The sequence below is a fragment of the Anomaloglossus baeobatrachus genome, unplaced genomic scaffold, assembly GCF_048569485.1.
Source record: "Anomaloglossus baeobatrachus isolate aAnoBae1 unplaced genomic scaffold, aAnoBae1.hap1 Scaffold_2511, whole genome shotgun sequence".
In the NCBI taxonomy this organism is placed as follows: Eukaryota; Metazoa; Chordata; class Amphibia; order Anura; family Aromobatidae; genus Anomaloglossus; species Anomaloglossus baeobatrachus.
Genome location: NW_027442097.1, coordinates 141,749 through 153,099, shown reverse-complemented (window position 1 = coordinate 153,099; position 11,351 = coordinate 141,749). Strand labels below are relative to the sequence as shown.

Below are 11,351 nucleotides of genomic sequence, written 5' to 3'. Positions count from 1 at the left end.
AGCCAAAAGGGATCTATTCTATTCAATTGCAAATGATCTAGATAAGACTGAGAATAAGATACTGCACGGGACATAGCAGAGTTGGTCAAGTTGAGTGGAGATGAGTTTGCTATTTGGCACAGCTTTTTGCATCAATAAAGCAAGTAAAAGGTGTGAAAGATAAAAAAAGGGTGAAAGTGTGAAAAGTGAATTGGCCAAATTGAGGTGCATATAAAGTTTTTGCTTTCTTTCAATTCACTAATGGGGCTCATTTGAATCAGGTGAATTGAGTTCTGCTTTTGGAAACTGGGTTAAGAAGGGGTGCACCGGTCCTGGAGGTACTGCAATACCAGGTCAATGCGTGGAGTGGACAGAGCAAGATTTTTTCCATCTCCTTGTTCTAAAAATCCATTTAATATATGGTCCCCAGAGAGGGGACGTATCAGATATTAAACTGATAAGAACAGATTTAATTTTTTTTTTTTTCTGTTTATCAGTAGGACTTCAAAATAACAAAGGTGATCGCCTCCCGTTGCCTGGGAACCGTCCAGGCACAAGAGGGCTATGTGTCACCAGAAGGCGCACACACTTCCTCAAGGCCGGCAGACGTGCAATCCCAGGCACCTTCCAGTACCGACCAAGGTAGCGTCCTCCGAAACTACACTTGATCTTAGCCAAAAGGCCGAGAAGCTATAACCCGAATTGGTTACGGCCTTGAGTGGCACCCTGGCCTATACCGGACACATATTAGGGAGAGGGAGACAAACCCACGCCTACAGAAGACATTTTGTCACCCAAGCCAACCCTTGAAAAGGCTGTTTTGCAGAGCAAAAACAAGAAGAATGGTGCTTTTTGCAGCCGCCGCCCACTGCAATGAATCTGAATAACTCCTCCTTTTGGACACAAGCACCTCCCCTCCCCCTTGCAGTCTTTCCAATTCATGATACAAAAAGACGGACGGACAGGACAGGACAGGACAGGCTGCCTGACTTTCCGTCACTGCCACCCTTTGCCATCCTTGCCCGTAGAAAGCCCTTTCATCATCCCCAAACCCTAATCTTTTCCCTTCCCTTCCCAGATGCGTCTCACTCCCTTTCATTAGGAAGTGAGCGCAGCCTTTTCTCCGTTCTGCACATGCGCGACGTTAAACACAAATGCGCAGGCGTGCGTTCCATTACCCTCACTGCATTCCACTCCCATACAGGAAGTGGGCGCAGCTATTACTACGGTCGCACATAAAAGAACCCACGGCCACCACTGCACATAGCTGACTCCACCACAGGACACCCACTTCTACACCAACGCAGGTAAGACAGGATCGGCACCTCTATGCTCCCGTTACAATCAGGCTCAGTCACCATGTGATAACGCTCTCAACTCTTTAGTTGCAGGCTCCCCTTGCTTCACCTCCACTGGCTGTGCTGCCATTTCCTCTCCCACCTGGAAGGTATACTTTATTCCACTATTTTCCTGTTTCTCTCTTCCCCCTTTTCCCATAACCTACTTTTATCTGCATTTGTGGGGTATCTATATGCTATTTACATCATAGTTTTATTCATTAATATGGAAGGGAAGAGTGCCCATGAGAGTGTTGAACTGCGGAGAGCAAGAGATTAAGCTGCTCCGATTTGCCACCATTGATAAGCTGTTCTCAGTAGATACACATGCTATCCAAACAGCAGCATCCACCATTGCTTCAGCCCACCCATTCAGTGACAGCTCACCAAGTCAGCCAGAGGAGTGGTGTAAGGAATTACACGTAGGCACTGACTCCACACCTTCACATCACAAGAAGGGGGTCTACAGGCTAGTGCAAGAATACGAGCAAGTCTTCAGCAAACATCCGCTAGACTTTTGAAGAATAAAAGGGGTCAAACACTACATCCCCACAAGTGCACACCCACCCATCAAAGAGAGATATAAGCCAAAACTACCTGCACATTACCAGTGTACCAAGGACATGTTGAGCAACATGAAGGAGGCTGGGGTTATCCGTGACAGTTGTAGCCTCTGGGCAGCTCCGTTGGTCCTGTTAAAGAAGAAGGACAGCACCACTCCCCTGTATTGAGGAATAGCTAGCTGCATTGAGAACTGCAAATTATTTTTCTACCCTTGATCTCACTAGTCGCTATTGGCAAGTGTCCGTTGCTGAGGCAGACCGGGAGAAGACCGCCTTTGCCACCCCGATGGGTCTCTGCGAGTTCAAAAGCATGCCCTTCGAGCTGTGCAATTTGCCAGGAACCTTCCAGAGGCTGATGGAATGCTGCTTGGGACACCGAAACTTTGAAACGGTACTGCTATACCTTTATGATGTTATTGTTTATTCTAAAGCAAACAAGATTTTAGGGTGTATAAAAAGGGAGATTAGATCCGGTGATCCCAACGTATTGTTACCCCTCTATAAATCACTTGTAAGGCCACATCTGGAATATGGGGTAAAGTCCTGAGCAGGTTGATAACCATTGGTTTGAGCATGGTAGGGTGTAGTGCGCATCTTCCTGCATCGGTAAAAGCTGCAGAAGTCCTTGAAGATTTCCGCTTCAAAGGCTGTGCCTTGATCTGTGAGGACTCTCTCTGAGTAGCCATGAGGTCTGCATAAGTGTGCTTGGAAGACCTTCGCTGCAGTATGGGCCATTAGATCTTTGACTTGTACCACAACCATAAATCTCGAGTAGTTGTCTACCATCGTAAGTGCATACGTGAGCTCGCCTCGATATTCTGCAACAAAACTCCCTTTTTCGATTTCAGTTTCAGCAAACACTCCTCTTCCTGTAGAAAATATTTATCATTACCTAAGACAGTCATTCTAATGCATGACAATATTAAGGCAATTTAGTTAAAACTTGTTTTAACTCACCTTTAAGGGGATTGATGTATTTCATGGTCAATCCAGGTTTGTCAGTGATGGCACTGACATAATGTATGGCGTCTTTTTCGGGCGTTATCCTTTGCCTTTTCATTGTGAAAATCCAGTTGCCTATATCAAAGCAAATTCTACTACTTGTAAAGTATGCAGAAAATGAAATGTAGAACATATAACATCAACTGCTTAGGAACGCATCATAGGTTAGTACTTAAAAGGATATTGTCATGTTCTAGTCATAATGCAAGCTGGACATTTTTCATGTTACCCTGTAATCGCCGGCCTGTTCTAATGCTCACAAGCCAAGATATAGGCTCAGCTGCTAAGGCTTCCCTCTGCCTTCTGAATGAAACTTGAATATGTCTGGGTCACTGTGTATATAGCAGGTGCTCAGAAAAAATAAGAGTCAATTCAATAGAAATAGCTCTGGCACACTATAGTGATCAATAACGTAAGAAAAGAACTCTTGGAATGCTGAAAATTCTTTATTTGTGCAAAAGGATAATTCATCCAACGTTTCGACCTTGTTTTTAGGTCTTTATCAAGGATAAAGTTATCTAAGATCATAAAGGGTTACAAAACCATATAAACACGTAATTAGTACATAGTACAACATAACAGTACAATATATTGCTACTTGAGAGTACAATGGGTCAAATGACCATGATGCACATACAAAAAATTTTTCCAAAGCCATAGTGAAAACATTTGTACTGAGGAAAGAAAATTTCCACATGACCTATCTGGAGAAACATTCTGGATCAAACAACCAAAAATAGTCAAGCAGGTAAATACACACCTATATGGATAACAGGATGATATGTGTTCAATTGTATAGCGTCATTGCCATTAAGGTACAAATGGAAAACTTGCAATCCTATATAGTGAAGGAAATGAACACATATCATATCAAAGAACACAGGAACATGGGTGTGAGAAAAACCTCAATGTTTATACTTTGTTCTTTATAATGGTGTGAACATGTATATGTCTCAGTACCTTATGCACTTGAGAATTCTAGTGAGTAGATCATGAAAGCCTATTTCAGAACTGGAATCGGTAAATAATTGTAGGTGGAATCTAAATGAAAAGACGGTACAAGTGTTATCATGACACGTGGGCTATAACACAATGGACCGTGTGACAAAGAAGAAAGGAGAGAAAGAAGAGGAAGAAAATGCAACTACCTGTAACATTACGTGATAGTCACTGGTAAGTATCACTTGACAATTCAAGTGAAAAAGGATTCCTTTATTAAAGGGTTCTCAGTCGCCTCAGGATCATGAAATACTAGGGTAAATGATATGAGAATGGGTAAGAAGCACCACTAAAGGAAATATGAGATGCAGGACATATATCTATAAACCCCTGAACTACATGATAGAAATAAAAAGAAGAAAAAAGAAAAAAAAGAAGAAAGAAGAAGAACACATAGAATGCGGAAAGAGAATGGGTACAACTACCTGAGTTACTGCAGGGAGGCCCCTGGTTGGTATTGTGAGGGTTAGTGGAATTCCTTCACTGAAGGGTTCTCAGTTGCCTCAGGTTCGTGAAAAATGCTATAGACAAATAATGCCCGGAGAAAAGGGGTTCATATACAGCGAATAATGGTAATACAAGGTACATGTGTCACATGTAATAGTATATATATATATATTGTACTAAGCTCTACACCAGAAATAGAAAGTAGTCCCTCTGCCTTCTGTCTAGGTGCCCTGAGTTATGTCCTGTAAACTGTCACAGCGACCCAGACACACATGTGTAGTAGGGGAATATCCCTGCTGAGATGCCAGTGCTAGAGCACTCGTTTGCTGTGGATTTGAACGCTATGTGAGCAGTTCTTACCTTCAATGAGCAGAAGTCTCTTTTTTCAGATTTCAATATCTCTGTGGGTATCTGGCAGAAATATGGAATACTCTTTACTGCTAAGACCCTGTACACCACTCCCACTAAAGGGGGCTTTACACGCTGCGACATCGCTAATGCGGAGTCGTTGGGGTCACGGAATTTGTGACGCACATCCGGCCGCATTAGCGATGTTGCTGCGTGTGACACCGATGAGCGATTTTGCATCGCTGCAAAAACGTGCAAAATCGCTCATCGGTGACATGGGTCTCCATTCTCGATTATCGTTACTGCAGCAGTATCGATGTAGTTCGTCGCTCCTGCGGCAGCACACATCGCTCCGTGTGACACCGCAGAAACGAGGAACCTCTCCTTACCTGCCTCCCAGCCGCTATGAGGAAGGAAGGAGGTGGGCGGGATGTTCCGGCCACTCATCTCCGCCTACGGATTTTGAAACGACTGATGTGGACTCTACAGACTATAATACTGACACGTCCGATAATAATTTTGACACCCCATCCACTTCTTCAAGTGTGTCAAAAAACTTGAAAAATCAGCCGTTTTTTCAAAAAAATCGAAAAAAACAAGGAGGAGCGGCCGCAAACATAGAAAGTCATGTGTACCAACACAATCATTTCACGAGGGGGAAAAGGAAATGAATATTGATAATAATAATTTTTCTGTTATAAATATGTCGGCATGCATTTTAAACAGCAGTGAAATTAGTGTTTTGAAAAGGGGTTTAAATTTTGTTCCCAACAAGAGGTTTGATCTTTTTAAAACAATACTAGATGTTAATAAGTTTATCCGAAAATTAACAGTAAAAAAACACTTCTTTCACGATGAAAATGAGGTTAATGTTCCTAATGTTTCAAATGCATCAGCTGACATTTTTTTCTCTCCTATGTCATTTAAAGAACAAATGGCTTTACAAGATTTGCATGATTTGTCAAGTGATAGTGGTGCCGGACCCAATCCACATTGTGTGGTTTCCCACTTTAATGTTCCTAATCCCAGTTTTTATCCCATACCTTCGAGGTGTGATCAGATGACTGATTTCCAGAACATAGTAGAAAAGGAATTAACTGCTCTTTCTCATTTACAAGAACCAATGGTTCAAAATTTGTCTAAGACTGAGAAGGATGCGATTATTTCCTTGCAAAAAAACTCTAACATCATAATAAAAAATTCTGACAAGGGGGGGGCAGTCGTAGTTTTGGATACTGGACTTTATGAAAGGGAGGTATTGACTATGTTACAGGATTGTGATACCTACAGGAGAGTCGATCATGACCCCTCTGCAGATATAAAAAAATCCTTGGAAAAAATTCTAGAAGAAGGCTTACATTTGGGTTTAATTGATGAAAAATTGAGAGATTATCTTAATCCATCTTATTGTTTAATACCATTATTACATGCCTTACCCAAGTCACATAAAAACCAATTTCCCCCAAAAATGAGACCGATTGTCTCAGGTATAGATTCTTATACTGAACATCTGGCAGAGTGGTTGGATAACCACCTTCAATTTCTTCCTAAAATGTCTCCTGGCTATGTCCTGGATAGCAAACATGTGTTGAATATTATTTCTCAGATGAAATGGCAAGATAATTTTAGTTGGTTAACTTGTGATGTGCAATCACTGTATACATCCATTCCACATTCTCTTGCCATTTTAGCGTTGAAAGATTTGCTCAAAAAATATTCTGACTACTCACTTGAATTACAGGACTATTTGATTGACGTAACTGAGTTTTTACTCAAAAACAACTATTTTACCTTTTTAAATAAAGGATATATTCAGTTACAGGGATGTTCAATGGGCGCACGGTTTTCCCCCTCTCTAGCAGGCATATTTATGTTTTGGTGGGAAGAACAATATATTTTTAATCAGTGCAATCCTTTTTTCTCGGATATAGTATTATATCTGAGATTTATAGATGATGTACTTATTGTATGGCAAAATCCAAACAAAAAAATTGAGGATTTCATATCATATATTAATAATAATGCCCATAATCTCTTTTTCACTTTTTTTCATGATGTATCAAAAATTAATTTTTTGGATATACAATTCCATGGGAAGAGTGACAATGGAGAAATTAATTGCAGTCTTTATAGAAAACCCATATCAGGCAACTCATTATTACATGCGGGAAGTTGCCATCCAAAGCATGTTATAAATAACATCCCTACAGGTGAATATGTCCGTGCTAGGAGATGTTGCAACACCCAAAATGGTTTTGAGGCAGAATGCAGCACTATTGAAAAAAGGTTTTTGGCAAGAGGGTATAAAATGACAAATCTCCAGAAAGCCAAAACCAAGGCAATCAAAGTGAGTAGGTCACAATATTTGGACATGAATAAAACCAGAGATAATCCCCAGAAAGAATTGTCAGTTGTTTTTTCAACAACATACAGTAAAAATTATTATGATGTAATTAAAATTATTAAAAAATATTTACCCATTTTATCTACAGATGACACATTACACAAAATCTTAAAAAATGGAGTTAAATTTGTTTCAAAAAGGAACATTACATTGGGATCCATGTTATCACCTAGTGATCATATGAATAGGTGCGGTTCCACTAAAAAAAACACTGGCAATTGGTTACCCAGCACAGGCTCTTTCAAATGTGGCCACAGATCGTGTGGACTATGCGGTTATATGTCAAATGTGAAAGAATTTTCTTCATTTACAGATAAAAAAACGTATAAAATAATGTCACTCATAAACTGCAGTTCAGACCATGTGGTTTATTTAATATCGTGTACTATTTGCCAGTTACAATATATAGGCAGCACTTGTCGTTCTCTCAGAAAGAGGATATCTGAACACATTTATGATGTTAATAATGCCACCACCAGAAAATTATCAGGAGCGTCTCAACATTTTCGCGACGCACATGCAGGTAATTTAACAGGCATGAAAGTTAATGCCATTGAAAAAATTCAACTACCTAGAAGGGGTGGAAATTTGAAAGATATCCTCTTTCAGAGAGAAATAAAATGGATGTTTTTAATGGGCACTAGATTTCCGAAAGGTTTAAATAAAAGAAATGAATTGATGTTTGCATATTAATCTGGCTAAAAAACTAAAAAAACTTTGTATATATATATAAGTGTTATAAGCATTATATGGAGTGATATAACTCAAGGGGTTAATGTTTTTGTAATTGTCTTGCTCTCTCCTTGCATTTGATCACATGTTTGGGTTCAGCCCTTTTTAAACAGTTCTGTGACTAGATGGTTTAGAGACTGAATAAGAACTGGATGTTCGAAACGCGTCCTCTCTGACATGGGCTTGACCACCATAGCATGGACTTTTTAATGATAAGAAAATAAAGGAAGTTTTATTTTAAAGAACAAAATGCCTGGAGTTTTGTGCTGGTGAAATCCTTCAACCAATTTCAAACCACAAGGAAGGGGTATACCGGGTGGTACAGGAGTATGAGCGGGTTTTTAGCAAGCACCCTCTAGATTTTGGGCAGATTAAAGGGGTTCAACACCACATCCCTACCGGTACACACTCCCCTATTAAAGAGAGATACAGGCCTATTCCCCCTGCGCACTACCAATGCGCCAAAGACATGTTGAGGAACATGAAGGAGGCAGGGGTTATTAGGGACAGCTGTAGTCCCTGGGCCGCTCCGTTGGTGCTGGTTAAGAAGAAGGATGGCACCATGCGGATGTGTGTGGATTACCGGAAGATTAACCAGATAACGCATAAGGATGCTTACCCTCTGCCCCGCATCAAAGAGTCCCTGGCCTCGCTGAGAACCGCTAACTACTTCTCCACCCTTGACCTCACCAGCGGGTACTGGCAGGTGGCCGTGGCACCGGAAGACCGAGAGAAGACTGCCTATGGGACCATTTTGCTGTACTTGAATGATGTGATTGTGTACTCACAGACGTATGAAGCCCACCTGGAGCACCTAGCCGAGGTGTTCGCGTCCCTTGCCAAGTATGGGATGAAGTTGAAGCCCTCAAAGTGTCATCTGCTGAAACCCAGAGTGCAGTACCTAGGACATGTGGTTGGTGCGGAAGGTGTCGCCCCCAACCCCGAGAAGATCACCGCCATCCAAGACTGGCCGAGACCGACCACAGTGAGGGAAGTGAGGCAGTTTCTGGGCCTGGTGGGATATTACCGTCGCTTCATTAAGGGGTACACAAAGATGGCTGCCCCCATGCAAGACCTCCTCGTAGGACAGACCAAGGGTGGTAGATCCCTAGTAGCCCCATTGGTGTGGGAAGAAAAGCATGAGGAATCCTTCCGCCAGCTGAGAACAGCCCTGACCGGAGAGGAAATCCTAGCGTACCCTGACTACAGCCGCCCATTCATCCTCTACACCGACGCCAGCAATGTGGGCTTGGGGGCTGTTCTATCCCAGGTCCAAGACAGAAGGGAAAAGGTAATAGCTTATGCTAGCCGAAAACTCCGACCGACTGAGAGGAACCCTGAGAACTACATCTCCTTCAAGCTTGAGCTCTTGGCACTGGTGTGGGCTATCACCGAGCGGTTCCGCCATTACCTGGCAGCAGCCAAGTTCACCGCGTACACAGACAATAACCTGCTGACCCATCTAGATACGGCCAAGCTGGGCGCGTTGGAGCAGCGGTGGGTGACCAGGTTAGCCAACTACGATTTCACCATCAAGTACCGGGCCGGCCGTACCAACGTCAATGCCAATGCACTCTCCCGGATGCCCCACCTGTCGGAAGAGGGGCCAGAGGATGATGACCTCGAAGAGATCGAGTTGCCTGCATTTCACCGGCCATTCACTGAGAAGGTGCACGTCTACCAACAACGGGTGAACCTGGATCCGCTGCCCCGACAGGACTGGCAGGAAGCTCAGGACCAGGCACCTGCTGTCCGCCTGGTCAAGACTCTAGTGGAACAGGGTTCTGCTGGGATAGACCCTGCTGCCCCTGCCGAAGCCCAACGTCTGTGGCAAGAACGGAACCGGCTATACCTACACCAGGGGAAGTTGTATCGCGAGCTGATTAATCCAAAGACTCACGAGAAGATCCGCCAGCTGGTGATTCCCCAGGCTAACGTACCCACCGTCCTGCAAGCATACCATGATGGTGCAGTGCACTTCGGGTGGAAGAAGCTAGAGATGTTGTTAAGAGAGCGGTTCTATTGGAGTGGAATGCGGGAATCTGTGGAGGCCTGGTGCCGAGAATGTGGCCCTTGCGCATTGAGAAGGAAGGACGAGGCCAGCCAGAAGGCACCCCTACACCCGATCATTACACACCAACCGCTGGAGCTGGTTGCCCTTGACCATGTAAAGCTCACCCCCAGCCGAAGTGGGTACACCTACGCTCTGACCATCGTAGACCACTACTCGAGGTTCCTGGTGGTTGTCCCAGTTAAGGACTTAACCGGCCGCACCGCTGCTAAGGCTTTCCAGGCTTATTTCTGTTGACCGCATTGGTACCCGGAGAGGGTGCTTACCGACCAGGGTCCGGCCTTTGAAGCAGAGGTATTCCAGGAATTCTGCCAGTTGTACGGCTGCAAGAAAATCCGGACCACGCCTTACCACGCCCAAACCAATGGCATTTGTGAAAAGATGAACCACTTGGTCCTGGGCCTCCTCAAGACGTTACCACTGGAAGAGCGGAACCTGTGGCTGGAGAAGCTACCTGACCTGGTCGATATGTACAACAACATCCCTTCCAGCTCTACGAAATGCACTCCAGCATACCTGATGAGAGCTCGTCCCGGCCGGCTACCAGTGGATCTGGAAATGGGCTTGGAAGCTTCAGAAGCACTCCTGTCGACAGCTGAATGGGACACTCGGCGGAGGACACAGTACCGACAGGTCCAGGAGTATGTTGAAAAGAACTTGTGCCGGAGTCGGGGACAACAGGAGCAGTGCTTCAACAAGAAGGCGCCTGCCGGTTCCTTCCAACCTGGGGATGTAGTGCTGAAGCGGGAGGGCCCACAAGCTGGATGATCAATGGGAAAAAACCCCGTATGTAGTCCAGCCCACAGGATGGGAGAATGGGAAGGCCTACCAGATCAGCCGTGACCAGGGGGGGACTTTGGCCACGGTTTCCCGAGACCACCTGAAGAAGTGCCCACCAGCATTGAGAGTAGCGGATGAGGCTCCAGTTCCCAGTCCAGTGGAGAAGGAAAAAGAGGTAATCCACACCATGATGGGTGATTTTCCAGCAGACTGGCCTACACAGAACGGTGCGGTGATCCTTCCAGTGATACTGTTCCCACAACCCGTGGATGAAGAAATGATGGAAACGGTTAACCGCGAGCCAGTGCCCAGGGATGTACCTGTACCCAGCTCCCCTACGCCTCCGCCTGCCCCACATGATAGCAGGGAGGAGGAACTGACTGTTCCCTCTGCCCCACTGCCTGTCACCACTGACACCGGACCCCGAAGGTCCACTCGCCCCAACCTAGGTAGACCCCCACTTAGGTACAGGGAAACTACTCTTTAAAAGGGGGGGGCTTTATGTGTTGAGTGTACCAGTTTGAAAGTTTTAAATGATAAGTAAAGATGATCAACCAAAGAAGTTTACCTGATTGAACCGTGATTAAACCGGCCGTTGCCGGCAACTGTTGTCCCCGTAGGGACTGTGCAACCATTGCGTAAGGAACTGCTTACGGACAAGCCCGAGAACTTGCAGGGCAACCACAAAC

At 44.4% G+C, this 11,351-nt stretch overlaps 1 pseudogene; it reads right to left on the bottom strand.

The window, feature by feature from the left end:
* Nucleotides 1–295: 295 nt before the first annotated feature.
* LOC142262743 (U2 spliceosomal RNA) lies at nucleotides 296–502 on the bottom strand (annotated as a pseudogene).
* Between the last annotated feature and the right edge of the window lie 10,849 nt (nucleotides 503–11,351).